Below are 18674 nucleotides of genomic sequence, written 5' to 3' on the forward strand. Positions count from 1 at the left end.
ATCGAAAAATCCCGGAGTGAATGGGCTAGTCCCATTGTCCTAATACCAAAACCCGATGGCTCCTTAAGGTTCTGCAATGACTTTAGGAGATTGAACGAAATATCCAAGTTCGATCTCTACCCCATGCCCCGGGTGGATGAGCTGATTGATAGGCTGGGACAGGCGCGATATTTCACCACGCTCGACCTGACCAAGGGGTACTGGCAGGTGCCACTGACGGAGTCCGCCAAGGAGAAAACCGCTTTTGTTACGCCGGAGGGTCTCTTCCACTATGTTGTCTTGCCTTTTGGGTTACATGGCGCTCCGGCCACGTTCCAGAGGTTGATGGACTTGGTGCTGGAACCCCACCAGGCGTATGCATCAGCGTACCTTGATGACATCATTATTTACAGCTCTGAGTGGCAGACCCACTTGGAACAGGTACAAGCGGTGGTGAACGCGCTCCGAACAGCCGGATTGACAGCCAATCCCAAGAAATGTGCGTTGGGGCTCACGGAAGCCCGCTACTTGGGCTACGTAATAGGCCAAGGAGTGATTAAGCCCCAAATTAACAAAGTTGAGGCGATCCAGAAGTGGCCTAGACCCCTGACCACGAAGCAGGTTAGGGCCTTCCTGGGTATCGTGGGGTATTACAGGAGGTTTGTAAAAGATTTTGCGGGTCTATCAGCCCCCTTGACGGACCTTCTCAAAGGCAAGAAGTCCGTCATGGTGCGCTGGACTCCGCAGGCCGAGAACTCCTTCCGGGCCCTGAAGGGGGTCCTGTGCGGACAGCCCGTTCTTGTCAACCCTGATTTCCGGAAGGAGTTCATAGTACAGACTGACGCCTCGGAGGTCGGCCTGGGTGCAGTGCTGTCTCAGGTAGTTCAGGGGGAGGAACACCCCGTCACCTTCTTGAGTAGGAAGCTCACCCCTCCTGAGCGGAATTATAGCGTAGTGGAAAAGGAGTGCCTGGCGATCAAGTGGGCCTTGGAGTCCCTACGCTATTACCTGCTGGGACGACAGTTTCGCTTGGTGACTGATCACTCTCCGCTGGTCTGGATGAGGTCCGCCAAGGAACGGAATGCCCGGGTTACCCGGTGGTTCCTTTCTCTGCAGAACTTCCGGTTTACGGTTGAACACCGGGCCGGTAGGTTGCAGGGCAACGCCGATGCCTTGTCCCGCGGCCTGTGTTTGATGGCGGGAGTTCAACCCCGCACGCTTGAACTGAGGGGGGGGGTATGTGAGACTGTGACCGGGGTTATCTATGACGGCCGGTATGTCTCGCCCCGGTTGTGCTCACTCCATGATAGAAAGTAACTCCACTCCAGGGTTAATGCTGTTTCCCTACAGGCTGAAGGAAGGGTTAAAAGGAAACAGGAACAAGGGCGGGGGTGCCGGGTGTGAGGGAGTGAACACAACTCCCTGAGTTCTCTGCCGGAGAGGCACATGTGTACTGTTGTGGACTTTTGTTTGGATATTAAACCGTGTGCTGTGACCCTTGGTGCCTGGATCCCGTGTCTTCTGCTGCGCAGCCGACCACGCTACCTCACATATGCTACATCACTATATACTACACCTGTAATAAACTGCAGCACATCACTATATACTACACCTGTGATAACCTACATCACTACACCCCTATATACTACACTTGTATTATACTACATCACTACACCCCTATATACTACACTTGTATTATACTACATCACTACACCCCTATATACTACACTTGTATTATACTATTTTATTATTTTTATTATTGTTTATTTATAGAGCACCATTGATTCCATGGTGCTGTACATGAGGGGGTTACATACAGAATACATATACACGTTACGATAGACAGACTATCACAGAGGGAAGAGGGCCCTGCCCTTGCGGGCTTACATCCTAAAGGATTTTGGGGAGGAGACAGTAGGTGGGGTGTAGGTGGGGCGGCAGCTCCGCACGGTGGTGGGGCGGCAGCTCCGCACGGTGGTGGGGCGGCAGCTCCGCACGGTGGTGGGGCGGCAGCTCCGCACGGTGGTGGGGCGGCAGCTCCGCACGGTGGTGGGGCGGCAGCTCCGCACGGTGGTGGGGCGGCAGCTCCGTACGGTGGTGGGGCGGCAGCTCCGCACGGTGGTGGGGCGGCAGCTCCGCATGGTGGTGGGGCAGTGAGGTCATTGTAGATTATAGGCATTTCTGAACAGATGAGTTTTCAGGGTCCGTTTGAAGTTTGCAAGTGTAGTAGATAGTCTGACGTGTTGAGGCAGCGAGTTCCAGGAGACTGGGGATGCTCGGGAGAAGTCTTGGAGTCGGTTGCATGAGGAGCGAATGAGAGAGGAGGAGAGAAGGAGATCTTGGGAGGACCGGAGGTTACGTTTTGGAGTGTAGCGAGAGATTAGTTCAGAGATATATGGAGGAGACAGATTATGGATAGCTTTGTAGGTCAGGGTTAGTAGTTTGAATTGGATACGATAGAAGATTGGGAGCCAATGGAGGGACTTGCAGAGAGGAGAAGCGGGGTGGTATTGAGGAGAGAGGTGGATCATTCGGGCAGCAGAATTAAGGATGGACTGGAGAGGGGCGAGTGTGTTAGCAGGGAGACCACAGAGGAGGATGTTGCAGTAGTCGATGTGGGAGATTATGATGGCGTGCACTAGCATTTTTGTAGATTGGGGATTGAGGAAAGGGCGGATTCTGGAAATATTTTTGAGTTGAAAACGGCAGGAGGTGGAGAGGGATTGGATGTGTGGTATGAAGGACAGGGCAGAGTCAAAGGTCACTCCGAGGCACCGAACTTTGGGTGCTGGGGAGAGCGTGATGTTATTAATTGTAATGGATAGGTCAGGTGGAAAGTGCAGGTGAGATGGAGGAAAGATGATCAGTTCAGTTTTGGCCACATTAAGCTTTAGGAAGCGAGAGGAAAAGAAGGAAGATATAGTCGATAGGCACTCCGGGATTCTGGACAGCAGAGATGTGATATCTGGACCAGAGAGGTAGATCTGAGTGTCATCGGCGTATAGGTGGTACTGAAAGCCATGGGACTTTATGAGTTGTCCCAGGCCAAATGTATAGATAGAAAAAAGTAAGGGTCCCAGGACAGAGCCTTGAGGGACACCAACAGAGAGAGAACGGGATGAAGAGGTTGTGTAGGAGTGGGAGACACTAAAAGTGCGGTTGGAGAGGTATGAAGAGATCCAAGAGAGGGCGAGGTCTCTGACGCCAAGGGAAGACAGGATCTGTAGTAGCAGGGAGTGGTCATCAGTGTCGAAGGCTGAGGATAGGTCTAGAAGTAGGAGTACAGAGAAGTGGTTGTTAGCTTTGGCAGTAAGTAAGTCATTTGTGAGCTTACTACACTCCTATATACTACACCTGTATTATACTACACCACTACACCCCTATAAACACCTGTATTATACTACACCACTACACCTGTAATATACTACACCACTACACCCTTATATACACCTGTAATATACTACACCACTACACCCCTATATACACCTGTATTATACTACACCCCTATATACACCTGTATAATACAGGTGTATATAGGTGTGTAGTGGTGTAGTATAATACAGGTGTATATAGGGGTGTAGTATAATACAGGTGTATATAGGGGTGTAGTGGTGTAGTATAATACAGGTGTATATAGGGGTGTAGTATAATACAGGTGTATATAGGGGTGTAGTATATTACAGGTGTATATAGGGGTGTAGTGGTGTAGTATAATACAGGTGTATATAGGGGTGTAGTATTATACTACACTCCTATATACACCTGTATTATACTACACCACTACACACCTATAAAACTACACCACTACACCCCCCATATACCACACCTGTAAAACTACATTCCCATATACTAAAGCACTACACCCCAAATATTTGTCAAAAGTTACCCCTCTCCCCCAGCCCCCCGCCTGCCCGCCCCCATTGTCCCCGCAGGTTACTAGTAACCACTCACCTCTCTTCTTATCGTTTCCGTCCGCTGAGCTGCTTCTCCTTCACATGGCCAGGCTGCGCCGACACTGTATTCCTAGGAGCCCCCGCCGCTGCCTCTCTCCATACGGCCCCCGCCTCTGCAGCTTCTCCTGCCGGGCGGGAACTTTTCAAATGACACACGCGCGCCGTACTGACGATATCAGGGCGCGCGTGTGTCACAGAGAAAAGTGTCGGGCAAGGAACAGAGGAGAGATTCCTGCGTTCCGCTGCCTACACTGTGCGGAGCTTCAGGATCTGTCCTCTGTTTACTACCCGACACGCAGCGTGTGATGAGGGTCAGGGCCGGCTCCAGGTTTTTGTGGGCCCCGGGCGGAAGAGTCCCAGTGGGCCCCATCAACACGCAGACACACATACGTACACATACATATTTAAAGACAAACTCACAAAAATACATATAGAACGGACACATCTATACAGCCATATACACTGACATACATAGATACACATTATACATGCCTACAGACACACAGCTCTGCTGCATACATACAGACACACATAGCTCTGCTACATACACACATAGCTCTGCTACATACAGACACACATAGCTCTGCTACAGACACACATAGCTCTGCTACAGACACACATAGCTCTGCTACATACATACATAGCTCTGCTACATACATACACACATAGCTCTGCTACATACATACACACATAGCTCTGCTACATACATACACACATAGCTCTGCTACATACATACACACATAGCACTGCTACATACACACATAGCACTGCTACATACATACACACATAGCTCTGCTACATATATACATACATACACACATAGCTCTGCTACATACAGACACACATAGCTCTGCTACATATATACATACATACACATAGCACTGCTACATACATACACACATAGCTCTGCTACATACATACACACATAGCTCTGCTACATATATACATACATACACACATAGCTCTGCTACATATATACATACAGACAGACACACACGCGGCTCTGGTGCCCAGCACATACGGCACCGGGGGGGGGGGGTTTGCAGGGAATACACCTAGGGGGGAGAAGAGCCCATACAGCTCACCAGGGCCCATAAATCGGGGGGTGGGGAGGGCACATACCGCTCAGGTCACGGTGGAGAGGGGGCCCACACAGAGCCGGAAAGAAGCACTGTGCTGGGGGTCGCTGGCTGGCACTGCAACTCTCATCTGTGGGATGAGCAGGACGCCGGCCGGTAGCTCCGCCCACAGATTAAGTTCAACCAGGAAGTCTTGGCTCCTTAAAGGGACGGCGCTGCAGATTCCTGCCGAGGACTGCGGTCCCCGGAACTCGGCCCGGGGCAGCAGAACTAAGGCGAGGGGGCCCTGGCCAAGGGTCACCAGAACTGACGAGGCCGAGTGGGCCCCCCCGGCTCTCCAGGGCTCCGGCATTTGCCCGGGCACTGATGAGGGCAATCTGACCACGCGCCTCCCGGAGCCTGGAGCTCCGGACAACAGGTCAGATTGCTCTCATCAGTGACCGGCCAGCAAGGACGCCCTGAGCCAGGCGGGCCGGTCACAGAGAGTAGGCGGGCCGGATGTGGCCCGCGGGCCGCCCCTTGCCCAGGTCTGCTTTATAAGATGGAGCAGACAGCCCCCCGCTCAGCCCCCTCTATAGGATGGAGGAGAGAGCGCCATGCTCATCCCCTCTATAAGATGGAGCAGACAGCCCCCCGCTCAGCCCCCTCTATAAGATGGAGCAGACAGCCCCCCGCTCAGCCCCCTCTATAAGATGGAGGAGAGAGCTCCATGCTCATCCCCTCTATAAGATGGAATGGGCAGCCCCCCGCTCATCAGCCTCTATGAGATGGAGCAGGCAGCCCCCCGCTCATCACCCTCTATGAGATGGAGCAGACAGCCCCCCGCTCATCCCCACTATAAGATGGAGCAGACAGCCCCCCGCTCATCCCCACTATAAGATGGAGCAGACAGCCCCCCGCTCAGTCCCCTCTATAAGATGGAGCAGACAGGCCTTTGTTCAGCCCCCTGTATTGAATAGAACAGAGAGCCCCTCTCTCAGCCCCCTCTATAAGATAGAGGAAAGAAATAGCCCCCCTCTCAGCCCCCTCTATAAGGCCCCCTTCACCCGTCCGTGATTCTGGTACATATGACATCCGTTTTCATACGTGGCCCCGTCGGCTACATGTAAAGGACAAACAAACGGGTGTCCGGTGTAAAGGGGGATGGAAGTAGGGTCCCTGGGAAGCGTTTCACTGGTTGCAGTGGTGACAGGGGTCCTGGCCTTCTCCGCCGCGGACCCTTCCTGCGAATTTTCCTCTCCCAGGGCAGTGTTGGATGGGAATGGGGGATGCTTTGCAGCGCCACCCGTGGTGCGCAGCCAGGAATCGGCCACCGCTGCGAGGTGTTGCTCTCCTCCGGGGATGATGTTAACATAGCCCAGATAGTCCAGCTTCCCACAGGTGGAGCGAGCCTTAGGGAGGATAAGGGCGTTGGGGACGGCTGACGGCGCCAAAGTGCTGGGTGGCGGCGCCGGCAATGACAAGGACAACACCGGGGCTGCAGTTCAAAGCTCTTTTTACTCAGAGTTCTTAAAGATCCCCGGAGGTGCCACTTTCTGCCGCCATGGATGGACTCCAGCCGGTCCCGGGTGAATCGGAGGCAATCACCAGTGTCTGTGAAAATGTGTGAGATCTTCATCCTTGCCCTGACTCGTGGCTCCCCGTGGCCTGAAGCAACTTGGGGACTCCGGTGTCCGTGTTAAGTGTCCTGTTCCGTATGCAGGTGATGCAGGTCCTCGTAGTGTAAACCCAACCCCGGCTCCTATATGTCACTGTGTTCCAGGAAAGTGGGTGGTGGGCGAAGGGACATAAAATCCCCAACCCCTGCTGATTTGTTAGAGTCCATGAAGATGTCCCAAACCGAGAGTTCTGCACCCCGACTGCGCTGGCACTGTAGTCATACGTTAGAACAGATTCTGCAGAGATCCATTGAGAAACACAACTTTTTTGTCCGTTTTGTTAAATAACTGATGTTGGCCAGACCCATTTTTTTTTTAACATTGGAGTTTATGGAGAATAGATCTGTTAATGGATTGCTGTTTAGCCATCCATTTTTCTTGCATTTGTAACGCATGCGGTTTTTTCTTACAGCCTGTAAGTTACAGGATCCGCTTCAAATGGAAGATAAATAGCAATCTGTTAATAGATCTGTTCTCCTTAGACTCCCATGTTAAAAAAAAAAATGGATCCGGCAGAAATCATTTTGCAAACGGATCTCTGCAGGATCTGTTCTAATGGATGATTACAGGACATGTGAACTCAGACCTCTTTCACACATCTATGTCTCCGGTACGTGCGACGTCCATTTTCACATGTAATGGAGACACGGACTCACGTAGACCCATTAAAATCAATGTGCTTGGTCACACATCCATATTTAGACACGCATCGTGTGTTTGTGTGGAGCACACGCGTGTCCATGTGCTGCACACAGCGACATGTCCGTTTTCTGCAGGCAGCATGGGTGTCACAGAACGCCCACTGATGTGATCCGTGACACATCACTGTGATACGTACCAGAGAAAACATAGGTCACATAAAAATAAAGAATTTTTATACTTACCTGTCTCTACCTCTGCTGTTACTTCCGGGCCCACTCATTATGCTCATGAATATTCACTGCACTCATCGTGGACCCGGAAGTAACAGCATCCCCGGAGACAGGTAAGTATACCAGCTCATGCTGTCCGTGTGCTATCCGTATGTCACACGGGTAGCACACGGAACACACACATGTTCACACATACGCAAATTAACCATGGACCGTGTAAAACGTTTGCGTTTTGCACGGTTGTGTAAAGGAGGCCTAAGATAGAGCAGACACTGTCACTGCTTAGATAAAAAAAGAATAAAAGTGTGATTATATTGTGGATCATTATATATTATTGTGATTATTATGTAGGATCATTATATATTTCATACAATGTAAATTGTGTTTAGTCTGCAATGTCTTGATGAAAGCAAATGCAATAACAGCCTCAACATGAGAGACCATTATGTGCTATTAGGTGGTGACACGGTGTTTACTACAAGCTTTAGTCATCCAATATGTCATTCTTTTTTTGTCCTATACTCCTTTGTTCTGGTCACAAAAAGAAAAAAAACACATGACTTGGCTTAATACCATCTGTAACTTGGAAGGGACGGCTTCTAGTATTTTCTGGTTATCCCATCCCCCTACAATTCATTAACGCTTACCAGATCTCACATGGTGCTTTCAATGCAGACTGTGTGAGGCTGCTCTTATCCAAAAAAAAAAAAAAAAAAAAAGGTGTCTTGTACCCTTCAACATTTTTTGTCCTATTCTTTGGCTCTCTTTAGATATAACACTGTTTGTTGCAAGCAAATAGGAAGATGTTGATTCTTATTTACGCAAAATACTAATAATATATATATATATATATACAGGGCCGTATTTGGGGTTTTTGCTGCCCTAGGCACTGTCAGTGGTGGCGCCCCCTTCTGATCAGTCAGATTACGGTTATATGCACACAGCTTTTTTTTTTTTTTTTCAGACAGATCCGCCCTATAACCCGCCCAAAAAACCCAAACTCTAAATATTAAAGAAATGAACTCATACACTGCAATGTAAAACGACTTGCTGTCCATATGTTCAGTCTTTGGAGTTTTTTTAAGCGCGTCAGGTTTCCTCAGACATGAACCGGCTGACAGTGACCGGTCCATTATATGGCGCCTGCTGCTTGGATGCCGCTTACTAGTTGTGACCGGCCATTATATGGCGCCTGCTGCTTGGATGCCGCTTACTAGTTGTGACCGGCCATTATATGGCGCCTGCTGCTTGGATGCCGCTTACTAGTTGTGACCGGCCATTATATGGCGCCTGCTGCTTGGATGCCGCTTACTAGTTGTGACCGGCCATTATATGGCGCCTGCTGCTTGGATGCCGCTTACTAGTTGTGACCGGCCATTATATGGCGCCTGCTGCTTGGATGCCGCTTACTAGTTGTGACCGGCCATTATATGGCGCCTGCTGCTTGGATGCCGCTTACTAGTTGTGACCGGCCATTATATGGCGCCTGCTGCTTGGATGCCGCTTACTAGTTGTGACCGGTCCATTATATGGCGCCTGCTGCTTGGATGCCGCTTACTACTTCATTTAAAAAAATAAGTAAAATCCAGTAGCTAAAAGATGTTGGAAAAAACAACCAAAAAGCCACAGCAAAAAAAATAAATATTTGCTTCAGGATAAAATGATGACTGTCCTGAAGTGTTTTCTGTCTCAATAATTCCGGGGGTTCACAGACATCTACAAGACGTGTGCACATGCCCTGATAGAGCCCAGAGCCTTCAGATAGTAGTTAAGACCTCCATACACATTAACCTAAAGTTGTCTAAACCCGCCAATATCGACAGGTTCTGCTGATAGCCCAATGTGAACAGGGGCTCTCAATTCTGATTGTCAGGGGAATAAGGATCCAGCATGTCCAATTACGGAGTGTAGATCCTATTATCCTCTAAATGATAAGCTGCTGTCGGAGATGTCCAGCAGCGGCTCTAATAAAGAACACAGAAACAATTGGCAGAATGAGTGCTCCTGTATATGGGAGAGCCGAGCAAGATAGCTGCCGGCCTAAAAATCAGACTATAGTGTATGGGGGCTTTAGTCTATTACTTATTCGGCTGACAGACATGCAGATAGCTGTATTTTAGTCCAGCACGCTGACCCTATGTTTTAGGATCAAGACTGATAAGGTAAAGATTACAAGAGCCACATGACTATCACCAGAACCACCATCAGTACAGTAATACATAACTAAAACCACACTACATACTATAATACGTAACCAAAACCACAGTTAGTACAGTAATACATCAACAGAACTACTGTCAATACAGTAATATCATCAAAACCACCCTAAATACAATAACACATCACCAAACCCACCCTGAAGACAATACATCGCCAAAACCACCATCAGTACATGAATACAATGCCAAATTCACACAGCAATCAAGTGCCGTGTCAGGTTAGACCCATATACATCTATGTATTGCATTAACGTACAACTCTCAGTATGTCCTTAACAATGGTAAGGAGATGCTGGTAGTTGTTACCAGCCATCATTAGACTGTGGACCATATAAGAACCACAATACTGATTAGTCCCAGGCAGTAGACTTAACTTTTGGACGAGATCTTATAGGTTTAGGTCCATTAATTCTGAGGAGATTAGTAGGGCAGAGGTGGGCTCAGTAGGGAGAAGGGGCATCATGGGGTGGGACTTGAGACCCCCACCAATTGCTCAAAAGACCTCTTAAGTGCACAGCTCAGGAGACAGGACTATGAAATTTTACTCCCGGAATCCATTCTGTCTGCATGTTCTGGTTCTGGGAAACACTCGGGGCCACGGTAGTCGGACCCCCAGCGATTGGAAAGTTATTCCCCATCCCAAGGATAGGGGGCAAGTTCCCAATGTGAGAAAACCCCTTTAAAAGCAGCATTCACACTGCAGCCAAAGATGGGAACCTGATTTATCTAAACAGTGTCCATCACCCGATGCACGAGCAAAACTTTCATTCGTCAGGTGAGATGATTTTTAAGCTGACTTAAAGGGAACCTGTCACCCCAAAATGACACCTAGACTGCGGAAATATTTATATGGGGGACATGATCTGTGGAGAAATAAACCCACCCATATAGGTCAGCTTAAAAGGAACTGGTCACGACCTTTAACCCCTTCAGCCCCCAGCCTGTTTTCACCTTAAAGACCCGGCCATTTTTTGCAATTTTGACCAGTGTCACTTTGACAGGTTATAACTCTGGAACACTTCAACGGATCCTGGCGATTCTGAGATTGTTTTTTCGTGACATATTGTACTTCATGTCAGTGGTAAATTTAGGCCGATATGTTTTGCGTTTATTTGTGAAAATTTCGGAAATTTGGCGAAAATTTTGAAAATTTTGCAATTTTCAAAATTTGAAATTTTATGCCCATAAATCTGAGAGATATGTCACACAAAAAAGTTACTAAATAACATTTCCCACATGTCTACTTTACACCAGCGCAATTTTTGAAAAAAAAAAAAATTCCGTTAGGAAGTTAGAAGGGTTCAAAGTTCATCACCAATTTCTCATTTTTCCAACAAAATTTACAAAAAAAAATTTTTTAGGTACCACATCACATTTGGAGTGATTTGAGAAACCTAGGCGACAGAAAATACCCAAAAGTGACCCAATTCTAAAATCTGCACCCCTCACTCTGCTCAAAACCACATCCAAGAAGTTTATTAACCCTTTAGGAGCTTCACAGCAACCAAAGCAATGTAGACAAAAAAATGAAAATTTTACTTTTTTAACACAAAAATGTTACTTTAGCCATAAAAATTAGTATTTTCACAAGGGTATCAGGAAAAATGCATCATAAAATGTATCGTGCATTTTCTCCTGAGTACGCAGATACCCCATATGTGGTGGAAATCAAATGTTTGGGCACACAGCAGGACTCGGAAGGCAAGGAGCGCCATTTGAATTTTTGAGTGCAAAATTAGCTGCACTCATTAGCGGACGCCATGTCGGGTTTGAAGACTCCCCGAGGTGCCTAAACAATGGAGCTCCCCCATAAGTGACCCCATTTTGGAAACTAGAGCCCTCAAATATTTTTTCTAGATGTTTGATGTGCACTTTGAACCCCTGGTGGCTTCACAGAAATTTATAACGTTGAGCCGTGAAAAGAAAAAAATTTTTTTTTACCACAAAACTGTTGCTTCAACCAGGTAGCTTTTTTTATCACAAGGGTATCAGGAAAAAATGCACCATAAAATGTATTGTGCATTTTCTCCTGAGTACGCAGATACCCCATATGTGGTGGAAATCAAATGTTTGGGCACACGGCAGGACTCGGAAGGCAAGGAGCGCCATTTGAATTTTTGAGTGCAAAATTAGCTGCACTCATTAGCGGACGCCATGTCGGGTTTGAAGACTCCCCGAGGTGCCTAAACAATGGAGCTCCCCCATAAGTTACCCCATTTTGGAAACTAGAGCCCTCAAATATTTTTTCTAGATGTTTTATGTGCACTTTGAACCCCTGGGGGCTTCACAGAAGTTTATAACGTTGAGCCGTGAAAAGAAAAAATTTTTTTTTTACCACAAAACTGTTGCTTCAACCAGGTAGCTTTTTTTATCACAAGGGTATCAGGAAAAAATGCACCATAAAATGTATTGTGCATTTTCTCCTGAGTACGCAGATACCCCATATGTGGTGGAAATCAAATGTTTGGGCGCACGGCAGGACTCGGAAGGCAAGGAGCGCCATTTCACAGCAAAATTGGTTGGAATTATTAGCGGACGCTATGTTGCGTTTGGAGACCCCCTGAAGTGCCTAAACAATGGAGCTCCCCCACAATTGACCCCATTTTGGAAACTAGACCCCTCATGGAATTTATCTAGCTGTTTAGGGAGCACTTTGAACCCCTGGAGGCTTCACAAACGTTTGTAATGTTGAGCCGTGAAAATATTTTATTTTTTTTACCACAAAATTGTTTTTTCAAACAGGTAGCTTTTTTTCCACAAGGGTATCAGGAAAAAATGCACCATAAAATGTATTGTGCAATTTCTCCTGAGTACGACGATACCTCATATGTGGTGGAAATCAATTGTTTGGGCGTACGGCGGGGCTCAGAAGAGAAGGAGCGCCATTTCACAGTAAAATTGATTGGAATTATTAGCAGACGCCATGTTTCATTTGGAGACCCCCTGAGGTGCCTAAACAATGGAGCTCCCCCACATGTGATCCCATTTTGGAAACTAGACCCCCCCCCCATACAAAAAAAATTAGTTTGGCGAAATAAAAAATACAGACATCAGTAGAAAAAAAAAAAAAAAAATGAGCGCCTGCCAAGACCAGTGCCAAACGTGAGAGCAATGCACGAGTCTCGCATCGCATCATCCACTGCAGTCTGGAAGCGAGCAACTGCGCTGGATAATGCGATGCGAGAGGGCGGGGCGGCAGATGAGAAAGGGCGCAGCGGATGAGGAGCGGCAGAGGATGGGAAAGGGCGCAGCGGATGGATGATGGGAAATGGCGCAGCGGATGGATGGGAAATGGCGCAGCGGATGGAGGAGCGGCAGAGGATGGGGGGGGGGTGAGATGGGGATACCTACCTTACAGGATGGATCTAGGCAGCAGGATCACAGCAGACAGAAGAGGCAGCAGACAGAAGAGGCAGCAGATGAAGGAGGCAACAGATCGAGGAGGGTGAGAGGGGGCAGTAGATGGAAAATGGGAGAGAGCAGGCAGCAGATCGGGGAGGGGGGCAGAGTCTGATGGGAGAGAGAGATGGCACATGTAGGGGAAGGGAGGGGGGCTTGCAGCACATGTAGGGGGAGGGAGGGGGGCTTGCAGCACATGTAGGGGGAGGGAGGGGGGCTTGCAGCACATGTAGGGGGAGGGAGGGGGGCTTGCAGCACATGTAGGGGGAGGGAGGGGGGCTTGCAGCACATGTAGGGGGAGGGTGGCTGGCTTGCAGCACATGTAGGGGGAGGGTGGCTTGCAGCACATGTGCTGCAAGCCAGCCACCCTCCCCCCACATGTGCTGCAAGCCAGCCACCCTCCCCCCACATGTGCTGCAAGCCCCCCTCCCTCCCCCTACATGTGCTGCAAGCCCCCCTCCCTCCCCCTACATGTGCTGCAAGCCCCCCTCCCTCCCCCCACATGTGCTGCAAGCCAGCCACCCTCCCCCCCACATGTGCTGCAAGCCAGCCACCCTCCCCCCACATGTGCTGCAAGCAGCCACCCTCCCCCTACATGTGCTGCAAGCCCCCCTCCCTCCCCCTACATGTGCTGCAAGCCCCCCTCCCTCCCCCTACATGTGCTGCAAGCCCCCCTCCCTCCCCCCACATGTGCTGCAAGCCAGCCACCCTCCCCCCACATGTGCTGCAAGCCAGCCACCCTCCCCCCACATGTGCTGCAAGCCCCCCTCCCTCCCCCTACATGTGCTGCAAGCCCCCCTCCCTCCCCCTACATGTGCTGCAAGCCCCCCTCCCCCTACATGTGCTGCAAGCCCCCCTCCCTCCCCCCACATGTGCTGCAAGCCAGCCACCCTCCCCCCACATGTGCTGCAAGCCAGCCACCCTCCCCCCACGTGGGGGGAGGGTGGCTTGCAGCACATGGAGGGATAGGTGGTGTGGCGATGGAGAAGGGGCAGCCGATGAAGGAGGCGGCGGCCGCCGCCGATCGGGGCAGCAGCGGCTGAGGCTGAAAAGGTGGGTGCGACGGCGGCGGGGACAGTGGCGAGCATGGCGGCGGGGACGGCGGTGGATCGGGAGCGGCGGCGGGGACGGCGGTGGATCGGGAGCATGGCGGCGGGGACGGCGGTGGATCGGGAGCATGGCGGCGGTGGATCGGGAGCATGGCGGCGGGGACGGCGGTGGATCGGGAGCGGCGGCGGGGACGGCGGTGGATCGGGAGCATGGCGGCGGTGGATCGGGAGCATGGCGGCGGGGACGGCGGTGGATCGGGAGCGGCGGCGGAGACAGCGGTGCAGCGGGAGCATGGCGGCGGGGACGGCGGTGGATCGGGAGCGGCGGCGGAGACAGCGGTGCAGCGGGAGCATGGCGGCGGGGACGTCGGTGGATCGGGAGCGGCGGCGGAGACAGCGGTGCAGCGGGAGCATGGCGGCGGGGACGTCGGTGGATCGGGAGCGGCGGCGGAGACAGCGGTGCAGCGGGAGCATGGCGGCGGGGACGGCGGTGGATCGGGAGCGGCGGCGGAGACAGCGGTGCAGCGGGAGCATGGCGGCGGGGACGGCGGTGCAGCGGGAGCATGGCGGCGGGGACGGCGGTGCAGCGGGAGCATGGCGGCGGGGACGGCGGTGGATCGGGAGCGGCGGCGGAGACAGCGGTGCAGCGGGAGCATGGCGGCGGGGACGGCGGTGGATCGGGAGCGGCGGCGGAGACAGCGGTGCAGCGGGAGCATGGCGGCGGGGACGGCGGTGGAGCGGGAGCATGGCGGCGGAGACAGCGGTGCATCGGGAGCATGGCGGCGGGGACAGCGGTGAAGCGGCAGCAGCGGCGGGGCGATCGGAGACAGCGGCGGGGACAGCGGTGAAGCGGGAGCAGCGGCGGGGCGATCGGAGACAGCGGCGGTGAAGCGGGAGCAGCGGCGGGGCGATCGGAGACAGCGGCGGTGAAGCGGGAGCAGCGGCGGGGACAGGGGCGGGCGGCGGGGCGATCGGGGACAGGGGCGGGCGGCGGGGACAACAACTTACCGCTCTCCTCGGCTTCCAGGGACGGTCACAGGCCGCAGATCCACATTGATTGGAGAGAGCGGTCACAAGACCGGTCTCTCCAATCAGAGCTGGGGGCGGGTGAAGCATCGATCACCCAGCTCCAGCCAATGGCCAGTGCTACAGCAGCACTGATCAGGGCTGGATTTCAATGTTCCAGCCATTTTCAATGGCTGGAACATTACAGTGGCTGTAATTGGCTGAGCGGCGTTCGTCAGCCAATCACAGCCTCTGTAGGTTCGGGGAGGAGGCACCACCCCTCCTGACGTCAGGCAGAGGTCCCCTCCTTCCCGAATCCACCGTTTAAGTAAATAAATTTCACTCCCCGGGGCTCCGGGACCGCGATTTCGCCAGGACGTACTGAGTACGTCATGGGTCCTTTAGCACCATGTCACCATGACGTACTCAGTACGTCCAAGGTCGTTAAGGGGTTAATATTAAACTGCTCCATTGTCCTTATAGTCAGAAAATGTGCATCACTTACATTGCGTCACTAACAAGACATTGGGGGCAGTTTAGAATTGAAAAAGGGTGTAACAGGTTCCCTTTAATGTTCACTGAAAAAGCCACATTTGATATGAAAATGAGGACATTTCTGCGCGGCCTAAGCCTGGGTGCACCGATACCACCTAATATAGGAAAATACTAGCCAGGCCTTTGTCTTGATTAATAGTGATCCATTGGTGAGAGTGAGCACCGTAACACCAGATCTCCTGTCTGCACCGCACCCAACACTGCGGCACCCTCCAAGCGTCAGTGCGGGTGTGCACACAACACAGGAGGAGCACAGCGGCACACACCAAGCGTCAGTGCATGTGTGCATCCAACACAGGAGGAGCACAGCGGCACACGCCAAGCGTCAGTGCATGTGTGCATCCAACACAGGAGGAGCACAGCGGCACACGCCAAGCGTCAGTGCATGTGTGCATCCAACACAGGAGGAGCACAGCGGCACACTCCAAGCGTCAGTGCATGTGTGCATCCAACACAGGAGGAGCACAGCGGCACACGCCAAGCGTCAGTGCATGTGTGCATCCAACACAGGAGGAGCACAGCGGCACACGCCAAGCGTCAGTGCATGTGTGCATCCAACACAGGAGGAGCACAGCGGCACACTCCAAGCGTCAGTGCATGTGTGCATCCAACACAGGAGGAGCACAGCGGCACACTCCAAGGGTCAGTGCATGTGTGCATCCAACACAGGAGGAGCACAGTGAGGAGGGGCACACGGCGCTGTGATGTGCTGTCTGCTCACTTCAACAACCTTCCTCATTGAATCGGCAGTCAAATACAGGCAGCAACCAGGTGTCAGAACGTACCTGCATCACATTGCATGCGCACACACGCGGACACTGCAGTCACATTGCAGGCGCACCCACGCAGACACTGCAGTCACATTGCAGGCGCACCCACGCAGACACTGCAGTCACATTGCAGGCGCACCCACGCAGACACTGCAGTCACATTGCAGGCGCACCCACGCGGACACTGGAGTCACATTGCAGGCGCACCCACGCGGACACTGCAGTCACATTGCAGGCGCACCCACGCAGACACTGCAGTCACATTGCAGGCGCACCCACGCAGACACTGGAGTCACATTGCAGGCGCACCCACGCAGACACTGCAGTCACATTGCAGGCGCACCCACTGCAGTCACATTGCAGGCGCACCCACGCGGACACTGGAGTCACATTGCAGGCGCACCCACGCGGACACTGGAGTCACATTGCAGGCGCACCCACGCGGACACTGGAGTCACATTGCAGGCGCACCCACGCGGACACTGCAGTCACATTGCAGGCGCACCCACGCAGACACTGGAGTCACATTGCAGGCGCACCCACGCAGACACTGCAGTCACATTGCAGGCGCACCCACTGCAGTCACATTGCAGGCGCACCCACGCGGACACTGGAGTCACATTGCAGGCGCACCCACGCGGACACTGGAGTCACATTGCAGGCGCACCCACGCAGACACTGCAGTCACATTGCAGGCGCACCCACGCAGACACTGCAGTCACATTGCAGGCGCACCCACGCAGACACTGGAGTCACATTGCAGGCGCACCCACGCAGACACTGCAGTCACATTGCAGGCGCACCCACTGCAGTCACATTGCAGGCGCACCCACGCGGACACTGGAGTCACATTGCAGGCGCACCCACGCGGACACTGGAGTCACATTGCAGGCGCACCCACGCGGACACTGCAGTCACATTGCAGGCGCACCCACGCGGACACTGCAGTCACATTGCAGGCGCACCCACGCGGACACTGCAGTCACATTGCAGGCGCACCCACGCGGACACTGCAGTCACATTGCAGGCGCACCCACGCGGGACACTGCAGTCACATTGCAGGCGCACCCACGCGGACACTGCAGTCACATTGCAGGCGCACCCACGCGGACACTGCAGTCACATTGCAGGCGCACCCACGCGGACACTGCAGTCACATTGCAGGCGCACCCATGCGGACACTGCAGTCACATTGCAGGCGCACCCACGCGGACACTGCAGTCACATTGCAGGCGCACCCACGCGGACACTGCAGTCACATTGCAGGCGCACCCACGCGGACACTGCAGTCACATTGCGTGCGCACACACACTGACACTTGGAGTGCTACTCTGCTCCTCCAGTGTCAGGACACGTGCAGAAATGCTAAGTGATTTTAAACAGCACTGACTCACCTAAGGGCGAGGGACTGTCTTTAATATGCAAATAGGACGGTGCACATCTGCACCAAGACATCGGCCGCACCAGGGGGGACAGAACAGTTTGCATATATATAATATTAAGGTAAAACTGTACATGCCAGAGTGACGTCCCCTGTATAAATGTGTCTGCAGATTAATTGCCATTTTGGGAGTAAAAGTAAAATGTCATCGCTCTTAGCAACACTTTGTCCAGCGTCTCCCAAGACTCCCCTCTTGTTTGGTTTGCTGCAGCACATACTGCAATGGTGCCCGTATAGGGAATCTGTCACCAGGTTTTGCTCCCCCATCTGAGAGCAGCATAATGTAGAGACAGAGCCCCTGATTCCAGCAATGTGTCACTTACTGAGCTGTTTGCTGTCGTTTTCTCTGCTGCAGATCTCGCAGTTATACAGAGCTCATGAATATGCTGGACTACCTGCAGCACACCAAGTAGTCCTGTAATGATAACTACTGCTGATTAAACAGTGATGTTATCAAAACTACACTAAGCAGCCCAGTAAGTGACAACACTGGAATCAGGATCTCTGCCCCTACATTATGCTGCTCTCAAATTAGGTGGCAAAAACCTGGTGACAGACTCATAATTCTCACTAAAGAGTAACCACCCTAAGTAAGCCCAAGGCTGTGCCCAAGAATAAATAACTGCCCATCACTGAGCTCACAGCACAAAGAATGACCCCACACCGCGTCACTTACAGCATACAGCCTCCACATT

Source organism: Anomaloglossus baeobatrachus, chromosome 9, assembly GCF_048569485.1.
Source record: "Anomaloglossus baeobatrachus isolate aAnoBae1 chromosome 9, aAnoBae1.hap1, whole genome shotgun sequence".
NCBI lineage: Eukaryota > Metazoa > Chordata > Amphibia > Anura > Aromobatidae > Anomaloglossus > Anomaloglossus baeobatrachus.